The sequence below is a fragment of the Prionailurus bengalensis genome, chromosome D3, assembly GCF_016509475.1.
Source record: "Prionailurus bengalensis isolate Pbe53 chromosome D3, Fcat_Pben_1.1_paternal_pri, whole genome shotgun sequence".
Lineage (NCBI taxonomy): Eukaryota > Metazoa > Chordata > Mammalia > Carnivora > Felidae > Prionailurus > Prionailurus bengalensis.
This window is the reverse complement of record NC_057356.1, coordinates 32,544,700-32,560,647: the sequence shown is the minus strand read 5'-3', so window position 1 is coordinate 32,560,647 and position 15,948 is coordinate 32,544,700. Positions and strand designations below refer to the sequence as shown.

Here is a 15,948-nt window from a genome sequence, read left to right as displayed (position 1 = left end):
GCCCTTCCCGTCCCCAGCGGACAGCTTGGAGAGGGAACGCCCTCTTCAGAACTGAGAAGTGACCTCTGTGGGGCCAATGTGCTTCCCTGGGAGGAAATTTAGCATTGTTTTGCTGTTTCTGTCATCTTCCGTAAAAGAATAACCATCCTTCCCAAAGAAAATGGGAAAAGAACAAAACCCTTCCATATATGAAAACACCTCTGTTCTCAGACCACAAGTATTTTCCATGTGTGTTATCCAACTCATGCAGAGATGAGGACTTTTAAACTCTTCCCGAAAAGTTCCTAATCCATTTGATTACTAAAGGAAAGTTATATTAGAGACTCCTCAAAAGCTACCTAATACATTTAATTACTAAAAGGAAGTTGTTAGAGTTTTCTCTAAATTAGGAAAAATAAAAAACTAATTTTTAAAGTCCAGTGTGCTTCACTTTCCTTTAAAGATTTTCAATTTGTATATTAATGTTTTATATGACCTCTTCCAATTAGATTATCAGTGCCATGACTGGGCAAACTTCTACGACATATTCATTCAACAAATGTTTTGTTTGTTAAAGATTTATTTATTTTTGAGAGAGAGCATAAGCAGGGAAGGGGCAGGGGGCCAGGGAGGGACAGAAGATCCAAAGTGGGTTCTGCGCAGATAACAGCTAGCCCGATAAGATCATGACCTGAACCGAAGTCAGAGGTCAGCTGCTCAACGGACTGAGCTACCCAGGCGCTCCCTCAACAAATGTTTTTAAAGTATGTGCTATGTGCCAACCATAGCTTTGGAGGCACGATGATGAAAACTCACCCTTTTCCATCAAGGGGCTTCAGGATTTTAACAGGGAGAAACAGACATGTTGATGTGTTCCCAGTGCTTTCTTAATTACCTGGGCAGGTACAACGGAACCGAGGTGGGCATCATCAGTTCTCTCCGGGAGATGGCGGGGAGGGACCACACCCCCTTATCGGGGAGGGAAGGAGACGAGGGGAAGGCAAGTGTGATCAGCAGACCAGGTGGTGAGGGGTCTGGGTGTCCTGCGGGCAGGTGAGGCTGTGCTAGTTATTAAGTCATTGCCTCGCAGCTCAGCACCGCCCTGCTCTGCTCTGCAGTTTGAGGCCAAGGTCAAGGCTCTGCAAGTACACTTCCCTTTGCCAGCTGGCTCCCCATTAGGACCCACCAGTGGGAGCACTGAGAGGACACTGGAAGGCTTGAGGAGGGAATGGCCACCTGCTGGCCTGCTGTTCTTGTCACCATCACACTGGCAGACTCCCAGCTCTTTTCCAGACCCCCAAACCAGTCTGCCCGTGTCTTGCAGAGGTGACAGCACCACCAGGCAGCAGTCTGGCCTCAAGGCCCGTTTTCCACACCTCTGCCCTGCCTGTGCAACAGCTCTCCATGGAGGCCCAGCTCCCCGCCTCAGGCCACCCCTCCCAGCTGGCAGGTTCTGGTGATACGGCCTCTGCCTTGTTTCCTGAGCCAGCCCCCACTATCTCTGCTCACTAAACACTTTTCTGTGTTTGCCTTCTTACCTGCACAGCCAATTTCCTACATTGAATTCTCTCTAGTGAAATGCCTAGGGTTGTCTCTGCTGTCCCGAGAACCATGATCCATGTCATATCGGGTGTGAGTGGTCCAAGAAAACAAACTTTTAAAGGTCAGAATATGGGATGGATACGGATGTGTTTGGCCTTGAATGCAGTGCTGAAGTTCTTCCTGATGAAAATGGGACGCCAGTAATCCGCAGCATATGACGGCATCACTGGTAGTGAAATGATCGCCAGTGGTTCGTCGTGAGGAAGCGTCTACTGATGTGCCTGAAAGGACCAGTGGCCACTGCGCTTGACAGTTCAACAGAAACAAACATTACTGTGATGGTGGGGTGCTGGCCACTTCTCTCTGCGCTGGAGACCTTACCGAAGGAATACAACCACGCTTCTAGCTGATTTTGAGCAAGGAATCCAGCATCTGGGAGCATGGCTGGAAGAGCAGGAGATTAGGAGTAATAGATTAGGAGTCTATTGCCAACTCGATTCAGTGACTTCCTACTGGTTTGAATATGTTTGAGAAAGTTCATCGTGGAACACTGAATGCTTCTGAATATTTTTATTACTTTTTTTTTTTAATACAGTGACTTAAACCTAGCAAACTATATGTGCCTGGACTTGGAGGTCCCTGCTATTGGACTTGGAGTCCCTACTATTAATACATAGGCTAGCAAATGCTGTCTCAGTGCCCTCTCTGTAGCTTATCTCAGAGACTTTGATTCCTAGAGTTGGGAGAGATCATCAGCCCCTCTTACAACACCCCTGCCTCATTCGCTTCTACCCAAGGCATCCAATGACACACTTTCTGGTTTTCTGCAGCCCATCCCAATTTTTAATAGCTCTAACTGGGAGAATTTCCAGATCTTGAGCAATGTTTGCCTCACTGTAACTTTCTACTATTAATCCTAGTTTTGTCCCAAGGAATTATGTAGATTAATTCTAGCTCAGGGGTGGATCCAGAATTAGTGGAGCTGATCTTATTCAACTTGGGGTGGGGGGAGGGCTCTCCTTCAGAAAAAAAAGAATAACAATGATGAACGTGATATTAGGTGGAAGTCTTCAAAGAAGATAGCGCAGGTGGGGGGCCCAGAAGCTTCTATTCCATGAAAGCCATAGCAAATCCACTTCTGTTCCAGTCTCTTTTCCTGAGACTTCTTCATGTTACCTCATTCTCCACCATGCTGAGAGGTTTTTCCTTCTCCAAGATAAGCCTCCTTCGTTGACCCAATTGTTTCCTTGGACATATTCAGATTTGTCACGGACCCTCCTAAAAAATGGTTGCATAAAACAGTCACTGCCTCTGGAGAAGGAAAGTGGGAGACAGTGTCCGAGCTGAGAGGAGACCTGTCAATACATGCCCTCATGAAGACTTTGTGTCATGAGCATGCATGGCTGCACAATGAAATGCCTTTAGTCACAAATTTAAGCAAAAAACCTTTTTGAGCATGTCAAAAACTGAATAACATACTCCAGGATGACCTACCCAGCCACTCTACCCAGCCAGAGTACAATTGGAGTCTAACCTACATGACTCTAAATATCAGGGAATCCTAACATTTCGGGGTGCTGGTCCCACAAGTGCTAGGTAACCCTAAGCACTCACTCCGCACTTGCACAGTTACTCTTTGAGACCTAAACAGAGGAGTTTCCACTGACCCCAGTGAAATTTTCCTTTGCCAAGCTGTCCACAAAATTCCTTGAAGCCTTTTTCTATCATCTGCTGTGAATTACCCCTCTTAGGTTTGCCGTCTGGAAAACTGACACATGCTTTTGTTCACTCAGCTCTAAAATCATTAAGGGCCTCTCAGATTCGAAGACAAAGAAAGCCAAATAATTGTACAATGTGACTAGGTCTACAGCCAGTCAGAGAGTAGAGCCGCCAGGACCTGGGGGCCTGGGGAGGTAGAGGTGAGGAAGGCTAGGAGTGGAAAAGTACTGAATGCTGAGTCAGAGTGGAGAGTAGTGTCTTCAAGGCCCCCCAGACCAGGTGGTCTTGGCAGAGGTCCTGAGAAAGGCCTCATCTGAGACAACCCCCCACACACAAAAAGAGGCCTGGAAGTGGGGGTGTTTGGGCCAGGCTTGCAGATATGCCTCAGAGCAGGGCTGGGGTGGGGGGTGGGGGTGCAGCGCGGTGGGGCTTGCCTCTGAGTCTTTGCAACACTGTCCAGAAAACTGCAGTGCCCTGGCTGAGCACCAAGTCTAGCATGGGTAGGGCAGAGCCTACCCCTTATGAGACCTGCCAGGTAAAACTTTGTAATTGCCTGTAGTCTGGTCTGAAAACATCACACGTTGAAACTTGGCCTGGAGCCAGACTCCTCAGGCTAAAGTTAGAATAAAACATGATGTCTCAACCTCAGCGTTATTAACATTTTGAGCTGGATGATTCTTTGTTGGGGAGGGGGCTATGCTGTGCATTGTGGGATATTTTACAGTATCCTTGGCCTCTATCCACCAGATGTTAATAGCACTCCCCACATCATGACAACCCAAAGTGTCTCCAGACATTGCCAAATGTCCCCTGAAGGACAAAATCACACTGGTTGAGAACACTGAAACAGAGGAACATAGTACCTCTGAGACTTGTGTTACTCAGAATTCTACTTCTGTAAATCTGCTTCCGTCTACCTTTCAGGCATTGCCCTGGGAATGTTTCTTCTGCCTAAAATATCCTTTCTTTCCTTATCTGGTTGTGGACACCTACTCTTCCTCTCACCTCTCCATGAAGCCTTTCCTGACCACGCTCCAGCGTGGGTCTTGTCTTTGTACAGCTTCGGACTGTGCTTCTATTATTATAGTCTTAGTCTGTCTGCAACACATCCATCCACACAGGTCTGGCACTCAACAGGCACACAGTATATGTTGGAGAGAGTGGACTTAGACAAGAGGAACCAATAGTTTTCAAAGGAGACTGAAAAAGGAGTGGCCAGAGTCATGCAAAAAAATATACCAGCAGATATTGAGGTCCTGGACACAAAGAGTAGAGCACTACAAGAAGTCACCCCCAGAGTGAAATGCTGTTGAGAATTGAAGTAGGAAAAAAAGATTAAAAAGTCTCTTGTATGCAGCACTCAGAAGGGCACTGGCAACATTCATGAAAGCAGGTGAGGTGGGTGACACAGGAAGCCACATGCCCTGCAGCAGGTTGAGGGGCAGCTGGCTGGCTGGGCACTGAGGAGAGGGAAGGCTCTTTCAAGGAGATCCAGACACAATGGGAAGGTGGTGACTAGAAGGGGTGCAAGGTCAACAGAAGACATTTAAGAAGAGGCAGACATCATGGGCGGGGCAAGGAGGAAGAAATAGTCGATGGAAATGGATGTAGGGAGTAAACATACCAGAGAGAGGAAGTAATTGATGAAGTGAGGTCCAGAGGGAAGTTGAAGGGAATGGGTCCAGAGCACAATAGGGAGGAAACAGAGAAGTGCATCTTTTGAAACAGGAGAAAATGAGTGCAGGGGAAGGGTGCTGTATGTTACCATGGTGAATTACCTCTTAGTGCATTTGGACTTAGTGCAATAGGGCATTTGGACAGTGAGCAGAGGTTTGGAAACGTCAGTGAAGGGGAGAGGAAAAGCATTGCTGGGAAGCACCAAAGTCGAGGGAATGGAAAGTGGCCAACATTAATGAGCACCTACTATGTGCCAGATCTTTTAGCTGTTACTTCATTTACTGCTTGTGACTGCCCTATGAAGTTGGTGTGATATCACTTTATAGATGACCAGAAAGTGAAGTGAAAGAGATAAGGTCTCAGGTAAAGCCTGATGTCCTAGCGAGTAGCATACCTGGACCCTGAGCCTACGTTGGGTCTGAAGTCATATCCTTTGCGGTGCTCCCCTCTTGGAGGTATCAGGACAGTTAAGATAGTGGGAATAGGTGCAGGACAGAAAGAAGTATGGACAGTTCAGACAGGGAGTGGAATATGGGAATGGGAATGAACACATTGGAGGCAGGAGGTCAAGAACCTCTGAGACTACTGCAGTCTGTCGTTCTTTTAAACGTTGGCAAAATCTGGAAAAATGGGATAGGCCGAGGGAGGGTTAAAAAACTATAATCCTGGGGCGCCTGGGTGGCGCAGTCGGTTAAGCGTCCGACTTCAGCCAGGTCACGATCTCGCGGTCCGTGAGTTCGAGCCCCGCGTCAGGCTCTGGGCTGATGGCTCAGAGCCCGGAGCCTGTTTCCGATTCTGTGTCTCCCTCTCTCTCTGCCCCTCCCCCGTTCATGCTCTGTCTCTCTCTGTCCCAAAAATAAATAAACGTTGAAAAAAAAAAAATTAAAAAAAAAAAAAACAACTATAATCCTGGAGATGGACTCTGCAAAATGTGAATGATGACCTTGAAGTTAACACCCTGAGGACAGTGGAGTTGCTGTGTGGGAGGGATCTCCTTGGAGTTGGGGTCTCCCCTGAAGTCAGGAGAGCAAGGTGTAAAATGTGAAGGGATGAGGGAACACTAACCTCCTTCTCCCCACCCCCATCCTTCTGTCCTCACTCACATATCCCAGGCACTAGAGATGCAGAAGAGTTTCCAGAAGGGGTGCTTTATTGCTAGAGACAGCCTGCTTTCACTTAGGACCAGAAGAGAGAGGAAGAGCTTTCTGTGAAGATGCTGAGTGTGTGTGTGTGTTGAGGGCAGGGGTTTAACAGAGAAATGGGTACATTGGGGTGGGGGTGGGGGTCTCAATGAGAAAGCCTGTCACAGTAGCAGCAATGGGAGGAGGGTGCATGAGAAACAAAGATGGGCCCAAAGCCCAAAAAGATAGTAGGCTTCTACCTGTTTTGCTTTCGGGGCTGATCTAAGCTTTGGACAGTAGTAACCATGAAGTGCTCAGACACAAACTGCTTTAGTCCACACCTCTTGTCCTCCTTTCAGATGGACAAACACCATTTAAAAATAAACTGAGCGCTGGGTGGCTCAGTCGGGTTGAGCATCCCACTTCAGCTCAGGGCATGATCTCAGGGTTCAGTTCCTGAGTTCGAGCCCCATAACAGGCTTGCTGCTGTCAGCGTAGAGCCTGCTTTGGATCCTCTGTCTCTCTCTCTCTGTCTCTGCCCCTCCCCTCTCACACTCTCTCTCAAAAATAAATAAACATTAAAAAAAAAAAAAAAAAAGAACAACCATACTTAAGAGGAGTTACCCAAGCCCCATCCAAATACATTGAAATTTCAGGATAATTTATCACATTCATGCCCAATTCTCCTTCAACGTCCTGAGCTACTCTAAGAGGACAAGGTCATTGCCTGATAAATCACATCTCTTTTCCCACTCCCAGGCACCACAGAGTATTTATTCTAAAGACATTTGATTCTTAATGATCTTAGAATATGGGGAAGCTATGAACCATTTCTGCTGCTGCAGTGTCTGAGTACTGAGCAAATCTTTCCCTGCCTCGGCCTTTTCCGTAGAGCCCATGGAACAACTGGCAGGGAAGACAAGTTCCCCAGACTGGGGTGGGAGTTGGGGGGTGGGGTGAGAGGGATTAGCAATCACTCAAAGGGTCTCTTGTGCCAAAAAGAGGCTACAGATCAAGATTTGAGGACCTGGAAAGATAAGCAAGTCTGGGCTGATGTTGCTGTCCCCGTATTCACCTCCCTTTCCTTCCCTCCTCTCCCAACAGCAGGTACACCCATTGGAAGTCCCACTAGCCTTAGGACAAGACTGAGAATGTACTTTTGGAAAAATATGATTCTGTCCTCTATCTTTGCTTTATATACCCCCTTCATCTGCATTTTGTGTGGCAGACCATTTGATCCAAAATAATTTGGTTAAAAAGTTGATCCAGGGGCGCCTGGGTGGCTCAGTCAGTTAAGTGTCAGACTTCAGCTCAGGTCATGATTTCACAGTTCATGAGTTCAAGCCCCGCGTCACGCTCTGTGCTGACAGCTCAGAGCTCGGAACCTGCTTTGGATTCTGCGTCTCCCTCTCTCTCTCTGCCCCTCCCCCACTTGTTCTCTGTCTGTCAAAAACAAACATTAAAAAAAAAACATTAAAAAAAAAAAAAAAAAAAAAGAACTAGCTGATCCAAAACAAAAATTTAGTTTACACAACAAATCACTGCTGGACAATGTGTCATCGACTATTATTATTTTTTCAGCATTACTGAGGCATAATTGACAGGTAAAATTGTAGGATATTTAAAGTGTACAATGTGATGATTTGATACATCTAAACGTTGTGAAAGAGCTTCCCCCTCCATTGAGTTAATTAACACATCACCTCATATATTTACCTCCTCCTTTTTTTCTGATGAGAACATCGAAGTTCTATGGTCTTAAAAAAAAAAATCAGTTCTACAAGACACTCTCATCAGCTATATTCACCATGTTAATACATTACATCTTCCAATCTCATTCATCTTATAGCAGAAAAGTTTTAACCTTTTACCAACCTCTCCCTATTTCCCCCAACCCCCAGGCCGTGGCACCACTGTTCCACTCTCTGTTTCTATGAGTCGGACTGTTTTTTCAGATTACACATATAAGTGACACCATGCTTTCTGTCTGGCTTTTTTCACTTAGTATAATACCCACCAGGCTCATCCATGTTATCAGAAATGACAGGATTTCCTTCATGTTAAAGGCTGAACTATTACCTATCTATCATCTATCTATCTACCTACCACATTTTCTTTATCCATTCATCTGTCAACACTTAGGTTGTTCACATACTATTATGAATAATGACGTATTATTTTTAAATTTTCTTATTTGAATTCTTTTTGATTCATTTTAGGCAAATAAGAATCTACGTTTTTGGTAACATCTTTTTAATATAAATTTATTTAAATCTTTGTAAAAATGTTTTTAATGTGTATTTATTTTTTGAGATAGAGACAAAGTGCGAGCGAGGGAGGTGCAGAGAGAGAGGGAGACACAGAATCCGAAGCAGGCTCCAGGCTGTCAGCACAGAGCCGGATGTGGGGCTTGAACTCACAGACCACAAGATCATGACCTGAACCAAAGTCGGACACTTAACCAACTGAGATACCCAGGCGCCCCTGTTTTTGGTAACATCTTGACAAATCTTTTAATTTTGCAAATCAGTTGGAAATGAATGTTTCCAATCATCTGTTCATGTTTGCGTATTTTTTCTTGCACAGTGGGAAGGGGTGTATTAGATTTAGAAATGTTTCAAGCCATTGTGACACAGACAAGTGGTGCCGGCTTGAGTTGTTCCAGCAAGCAGAAGGAGATAGAAACTCCTTGATTCAGCTGGACTTTATGCCTAAGATTTCTGTTCATCCTGCTGGGCAAATTTTAGAGTCCTTTCAGTGTATTTTCTACATACTCACATTGCAAAATAAGGAGTGTGTTCTCTTTGGCGCTGCTTAAATCTGGAGTCTACCACAAACATGTACATTCTTCTGGAGGGCAGCTAGAGAGTAGCCATGTCGGTGGCCTGTTGAATTCCCCAAAGTCTGTGCTCTGCAGTAGCCCTGAGACAGGTTTGTTTTACTGTGGGTGGGGTCATGCAATACCTAGATATTCAAACTCTGGCTTAACCTTAACAATATGGCCTCAGAATGTATCTCCTTGTTTTTGTTTCTGAGATTTAGGGATCAATGGATGGCACCCGTTTTCTCTTTTTCCCCTGTTTCCAGAAGGCTTCACCTTCAATCACAAAACTATTTGGAATCCTGGGGAAATATGCTCCCACCTTACGTAAAACCATTTTATAAGACACAAAGTGGATACAACAGTCCATCGACATGAAATAAGAAAATTAAGGGTGCCTGAGTGCTCAGCCGGTTAAGTGTCTGACTCTTGGTTTCAGCTCAGGTCATGATCTCCAGGTTTTGTGAGTTCGAGCCCCACACCAGGCTTTGTGCTGGTGGCACGGAGACTGCTTCGGATTCTCTCTCCTCTCTCTCTCTGCCCCTCCCCCCACTCATGCTGTCTCTGTCTCTCTCAAAATAAATAAACTTCAAAAATTTTAAAAAGAAGAAGAAGAAGAAGAAGAAGAAGAAGAAGAAGAAGAAGAAGAAAACTAGAACCCCGGCAACTTGAGTGTTCAAGTATGTCATTTGTTACAAATGTTAGAAAGCACTGCAAATAGCAAACAAAAGGCAAATCAAGTTCCGGAATGCAGAAGACATGAGAACAATGCTCATGATATAAATATGAAGACTTTTTTTCCCTAAGTAATGAAAAGTAGGATTGACTTTGTAGAAGTTAACTTTAACAACTTCAAGAGACCTCTCATATCGGAATAAAAGAAATATCTTTGTTTTACTTTGCTTTCTGTCTCTGGTCTCAATGATGCCCCCCCCCCCCCCCCCCCATCACCATTACCTCCAAAAGAAATAGGCTTTGAAGGGAGAGTCATATGAGTCAGGGAGTTGTTTAGTGTCCTCGAGGATGGTAGTTGTGCAGAGGAAACAGGTGGTTTTGGTCCTATAATTAATATTTATTACTAAGTTTCTAGTTCAACTTAATTCATATTTTGTTTAGCAAATTTAAACAATCACTTCTAAAAAGTGATTTTTTTATTATAATATGATTGTTTTGTTAAGTGCATTTAAATTTTAAGATTACATGTATACATTTAATGTATATGTGTTCACTGACAATCCCTTAACGTGGAAATCCTGGGATTATGAGTTTGGTTCTCTTTAGTATTTCTTCACTTAATTCTACATCCTACATTTCTTCATTTAATTCACTTAATTTCTTCACTTAAAAGATGCCCCTCCACTGAAGGAACAACGCTCAACCCAATTCCAGGAAGACAAGGTGTCTGCCCCAGGCTTTCGAACTTGATGACATTCTGCTTCATTTTCACATTCTTCCTATTGCTGGGACCACAGCTCTCACTGATGTGACAGTGACAGTTGATTGAATTCTGCACCTGTCCCCCGGATTTTGTCTGACTCTGCAAACCAGTTTCCAAAGACAATCTAATGACAATCTGTTGCTACGCTCATCTACCAGTTTTCCCATCCTCTTTCTCTTAAGCCCTACGTGATATTTTCCCCTGTCCAGAGACATTTCCAGCTCAACTCAGTGGTGGCCACCTTCCATGTGCAAAGCCACCAACCGAAATAACTGATAATATAGAACTGATACTATAGAATCACCCTCTCTTCTTGTTTCCCTGAACACCAAGAGCCACTATGTCATGAAGATATGCCTGTTGAATAAATGAACGCATGAATGAATAAACAAATGATATTTATGGGGATAAATCCACACAAAAATATGAAATTTATCTTTGTTTTATTTTCCTCTTAAACTGGTTTCCTCTCTTGGCAGAAGAGACTCAAACGTTAATACTGATCAAAATATTTCCTTTTTGTGAGAGATGGGTAGAATGCACATATCTCATTTAAATCTCATATGCATCCTTCAAAGTGAAAAATATGCTAGCTTAAAAGCAATGGCTGCCTTAGAAATGAAAATTCTTGAGATTCTTTATTTGCTAGCTTTCCTCTGTCAGCTATATATTCCCTAAAGGCATATGGTGATGTGCTCTCTCTCTCTCTCTTCATGTGTGTATAAACACAATTTTTAACTGTACTAAAAAGTACTTTCTTTTTTTAAGTTCAGATTAGATTTTTTAAAGTGTAGGGGCATTTGGGTGGCTCAGTCGGTTGAGCATGAGTTCGGCTCAGGTCATGATCTCACAGTTCATGGGTTTGAGCCCCATGTTGGGCTCTGTGCTGACAACTCAGAGCCTGGAGCCTGCTTTGGATTCTGTGTCTCCCTCTCTCTTTCTCTGCCCTCCCCCCACTGTGTTCTCTCTCTCTCTCTCTCAAAAATAAATAAACAAACATTTTTAAAGTGTAATATAAAACATGGCCTTAGGGGCGCCTGGGTGGCTCAGTCAGTTAAGCCACCAACTCTTGATTTCCACTCAGGTCATGATCTCATGATTCTTGAGATTGAGCCCGGTGTTGGGCTCTGTCCTGAACATGCTTGGGATTCTCTTTCTCTGCCTCTCCCCTGCCTGCATGTGCACGCTTTCTCTTTCTTTCTCTCTCTCTCTCTCTCTCTCTCTCTCTCTCCCCCCCCCCAAAATGAGTTAATTAAAAAAAAAATGCCTTAATTAAAACATGACGATTTTGATTATTGCCAGAAACTCCATTTTAATAAACTTAATCTGCTTTCCAAAGGCAGGTGAACTGTTTAAGGGGCTTCATGCAACAAAGTTGGTTCAGGAAGCTTGTTATTTGTTACTCTAAGCGTTGGAGCCGATGCAGACTATTATCACTAAGGAGGGAGTACTTAAGATACTCTTAAGGAAGAAGGAAATGTGAAAAATGAACTGCAAGGTGAAGAAAGGTCTGGCAGGACTGAGCACATTCGTGCACTTCCCCCTTTCTGCAGTTACCAAAACAACCCGAAAAAGAAAGTGCAAGTATGAACACTTGAAAAGCCAGCGACTGTGTGATGAAGACATGAAGCTTTGAGAGGAATTGCCTGACTCAGTGCTGGTCAGTGTTCCATCCACTTCAAAAATGTCAAGTGTTTTGATAATTGGATTAAATGCAACAGAGTCTCACCGTGTCTTCCTCTCAAATGTTATTATTAACTTCATAGCATTTTGTAAGTACTATCAAACAAACTTTCTCCACCGTAATGTAACAATGCCTTTTTAGGTTAAAAAAAAAAAAAAAAAAAGCTTTGCAAATGGAGCATAAGTTTTCAATAAAAAGGCGGAGAAACATTTGCCTGAAAACAATCCAGTTTTAAAATACAGGCAGATGGAAGAGTTTGTTAGTATGGTCCCATCTCCATTCCTTTTCAACCCCAAGAACCTTCCCCCAGCAGAGAGACCGGAGGGTGAATTACCCTAAGGGGAAAGGGATACGTACCAGGAGAAGAACTCAGAACAAAGCATGCCCATTTGGTCAGTGCTGACGAAGAAAATACAAATTTTGAAAAAGATATGATGAGGCAGAGGTTGTGTCCCTCCCACCACCGCCTCCTCCCCGGGAGATCTGAGATCCGGAGGGCGTGAGACACTGCTGGAGCGCTGCTGTGACGGAAGAGTTAAAGCTTAAAGCCAGCCACGCTGCCCCCTCCCGCAGAAGGGCGGAGCTGGGGGGTAGTGGGGGAGGAGGACTTTTCCTGGAAAACTTTAGGAAGCCTGGGCCCCTTCCTGGCAGGACCTGGGAAGCGTGCACGGACCTGATTTCCTTCCACACGACACCAGCTTGGGGGAGGGTGAGCCAGTAAAGGGGAAAATGTCCAAACTGGAAAGACCAGGCTGGGAACGTCCCCTGGGGAGCATCCCATAGCGCCAGTGCCCCGGAGAGGGGGTGCCCGAGACCCGAAGGGACCTGGGGGTTAAGGAAAAAAACTAGCAAGGTCTGTTAATACCCCAGATTAGGATGGCCGAGGCTGTCAAAGGAAGGAATCATCATAGTGGCCTGGATGGAGCAGGTCTCATATCAGCATCAGCTAGCATAAGACAGAGAGAGGTTCAAAGGGCAAGAGTCCTCTCCCACGGCTGAGCCCCCTTTGTATGGACCCACCTAGGGAAAGCAGGGAGAGCTCAAAGCTGAATTAATTGAATTGTGAACTTGAAAAAGTCTGAAAACTCGGACATGTCTGAATTGTCCTGGAAGTAACTTTTCTGCCATCGGGTAGGGGAGGAAGCTAGAGAGGGAATCCAGTTATGGGGAAATAAAGAGAGTTGCACGTAATACCTCTGGTCCATGGGTTGTGAAATCTCATCTACTCTGCTAGAATCATCAATGTCATGAACTTCCTCATGCAGAATTTCAGGTGCATGGAACTGGAAATATTGGACATTTATTTTACAAGACTGAGGTCTTGCAGGTTAAGGTTAGGTTAACAGAATGAAAGTTAACAGGTTAAGGTTAGGTTAACAGAAATTGAAGTACAATTTCATGAAGCTTTGTTGTAGATCTCCAGGATCCACAGTAGTAAGACCGACAGACATAGCATGGAAATAAGCAGTGAGTGGAGAGCACAGCAAAGAGGAAACAGGGGTTCCAGAAAAAACTTTGCAAAATTCTGAAAGCCAGCACACCTGGTGAATTCTCAGGGCTTATCTGGTACAAGGTCACACTCAGCAGGAGGGGTAATGACCCCATTGACCGCTTCCTCAGTGGGAATGATGACCTGGAAGTTTTTTCCAGAGTAAGAAAAAGCATCTCCAGTTTTACAGTGGAAGTAAATGAGGAGAGATAACCTTCAGAGGATGTTTTTTATAGACAATTCTGCTGGAACAGAGTTTTGCAAGGTCTCCAAGAATGGTTCTTTGTTGTAGCCATGCATAGAACATTGGGTGATATTTAAATACAGAGCATGTGTTGGTAATCACCTGTCTGACTTAATTTAGTGAGAAGTTGTGGGGTTGGTTGACTTTGATTATTGCATAAGTGACCCCCCCCACACACACACACACACAGCTTGGCAGGGAGCTGGGCGGTAGACAGAGTGTTGGCTCTGTTGTTGCATCCTGGAGAGCCAGACTCCCTATGGCCTTCTACAAGGCCTCTTAGCTGAGAAAAGCTCTCTGTAGCCCTAAGTGTGGTGATGAACCTCTTTAACTCCCAACTGTATCAATTTGCTAAAGCTGCAAAATACCCCAGACTGGGTGGCTTAAAAACAGAAATGTATTTCCTCACAGTTCTGGAGGTGAGAAGTCCAAGGTCAAGGTGTACACAGCTTTGGTTTCTCCTGAGGCCTGTCTTCTTGGCTTCCCTTTTCTTATAACGGCATCAGTCATACTGGATTAGGGCCCATCCTAAGAACCTCATTTTAACATGATTACCTATTTAAAGGCCCTATCTCCAATGTGTCTGTAGACACATTCTGAGGTGCTGTGGGTTAGGACTTCAACACGCGAATCTGGGGGGGGAGACAAAATTCAGCCCTTAACACCGAATTTCCACACCTGAGGCCAAGAATGGTCAAATGTTTACCCTGGGCCTACTTCTAGGGATTCAGATGAGATGAAAGGACAAAGCTCGTCAAATGTCCTAATCAGTGAGTCTTGGCCTCCAAGAATCAGATCAGATTTCAAAATAACCTGGGAGGCTAGAGAAGTAGGTAGAATAGAAAAACATTGTTGACATTTTATTTAGACCCTGCTTTGTTCCAGAAAGGACATGAGGCGAGAGGACTCCCAGATTAATAAGGGTATAAAGAGAAAGGCAAAAGGAGACAGTCTGTCATGAGTGCCCATCTACTCTCTCACTGCCTCCCTCCCCCCTCTATTCTTTGACTGCATTTCACATCCTGGTGACCAGAGTGCCCACTGAGGCTGCACCCTCAGGGTGGGGGTGGAAGGGACAGTTAAGAAGTAGCTTTTCAAGGCAGAGCATGGTACTCTAGGGGCTTACCAAAGTAAATGTGATTTCCCAGGGCCTCTGAAAGAGGTAACTAGCAGACTAGCATATAGGTCATGATGGTGAAGAACTATTTTGTGTTTTCACAGAGAATCATCAGTAAAGCACGAGAAACTTGGATAATCCATTAGAAAAAGCTGGTTTCAGTATTCAATGATTAACAGATATTTACTAAACTCCTACTATGTGCCCAGCAACATGTGGATCACTTTATGGTACACTGGTGAGCCAGTCTTTAAAAACGGTAGCAAACACACTAGTACCAAATACATGTATATTAACGTATATAATACATAACAAAAACCCTGTTGTTTAAAAAATATAATTAATTGTCAAATTGGCTTACATACAACACCCAGTACTCATCCCAACAAGTGCCCTCCTCAATGCCCATCACCCAGTTTCCCCTCTCTCCCACCCAAATACCCTATTTTTTGAGGAGCAATTAAAACTGAGGCAAAGAAGGTTATTTGTAACTTACTCAAATCCACATAGCATGGAAGAAATGAGGCCAATATTTTGACTTAGGAAAATCTGGCTGGCTCCAAACTTCATTCTGGTAAAAAACCACATGATTCTACCTTAAGATATCTGGAAGTTAAGCAATGAAGTTATGAAGTCTTTTTCTCTAGATGTTTAGATAGGCTGAGGTCCATAAGAGCTTATCTAAAGATGTAATTGAGCTCCTAGATTGGTCCAGGACAGACGGTAGCACGATGTGTTCAGAAAGGGGAGCTAAGAAGACACCAAAGAGAAATTTTGTAACTTCCTAATTTTGCTTGGTGTTGGAAGGGATCTCTAACGAAAACCTGCCATGAAGATCAACAAATGAATGCATTAATTTCAGAGTAAAGCATTCAGAACACAGTCTTATGTATTTTCAAAAGTCCAGCTCTGTATCTTGAAAACCATGAAAAACTGGAACAAAGAAGATGAAGCAGAGCATCCCTTTAGCTGCCCCCAAATGGCCATTGGTGGGAGCTGGGGCAATTCTTGGCCTAGTTTTCTGAGCTGTTGGGCAAGGCTAGAGCGCAGACTAAAGCCCTATCCAGCTCTGGCTTCCTAATTCCTCTTCATGGTCTGTAATTTTCACCTCTTTACA

At 44.3% G+C, this 15,948-nt stretch overlaps 1 long non-coding RNA gene across 1 annotated transcript; it reads right to left on the bottom strand.

Annotated features, from left to right (window-relative positions):
- Positions 1 to 541: 541 nt before the first annotated feature.
- Positions 542 to 13,689, bottom strand: LOC122470543. The gene is made up of 2 exons (XR_006293933.1): positions 12,339 to 13,689; positions 542 to 2,799 (listed from the first exon to the last, which is right to left on the bottom strand). It is a non-coding gene; the product is annotated as an uncharacterized LOC122470543 (long non-coding RNA).
- Between the last annotated feature and the right edge of the window lie 2,259 nt (positions 13,690 to 15,948).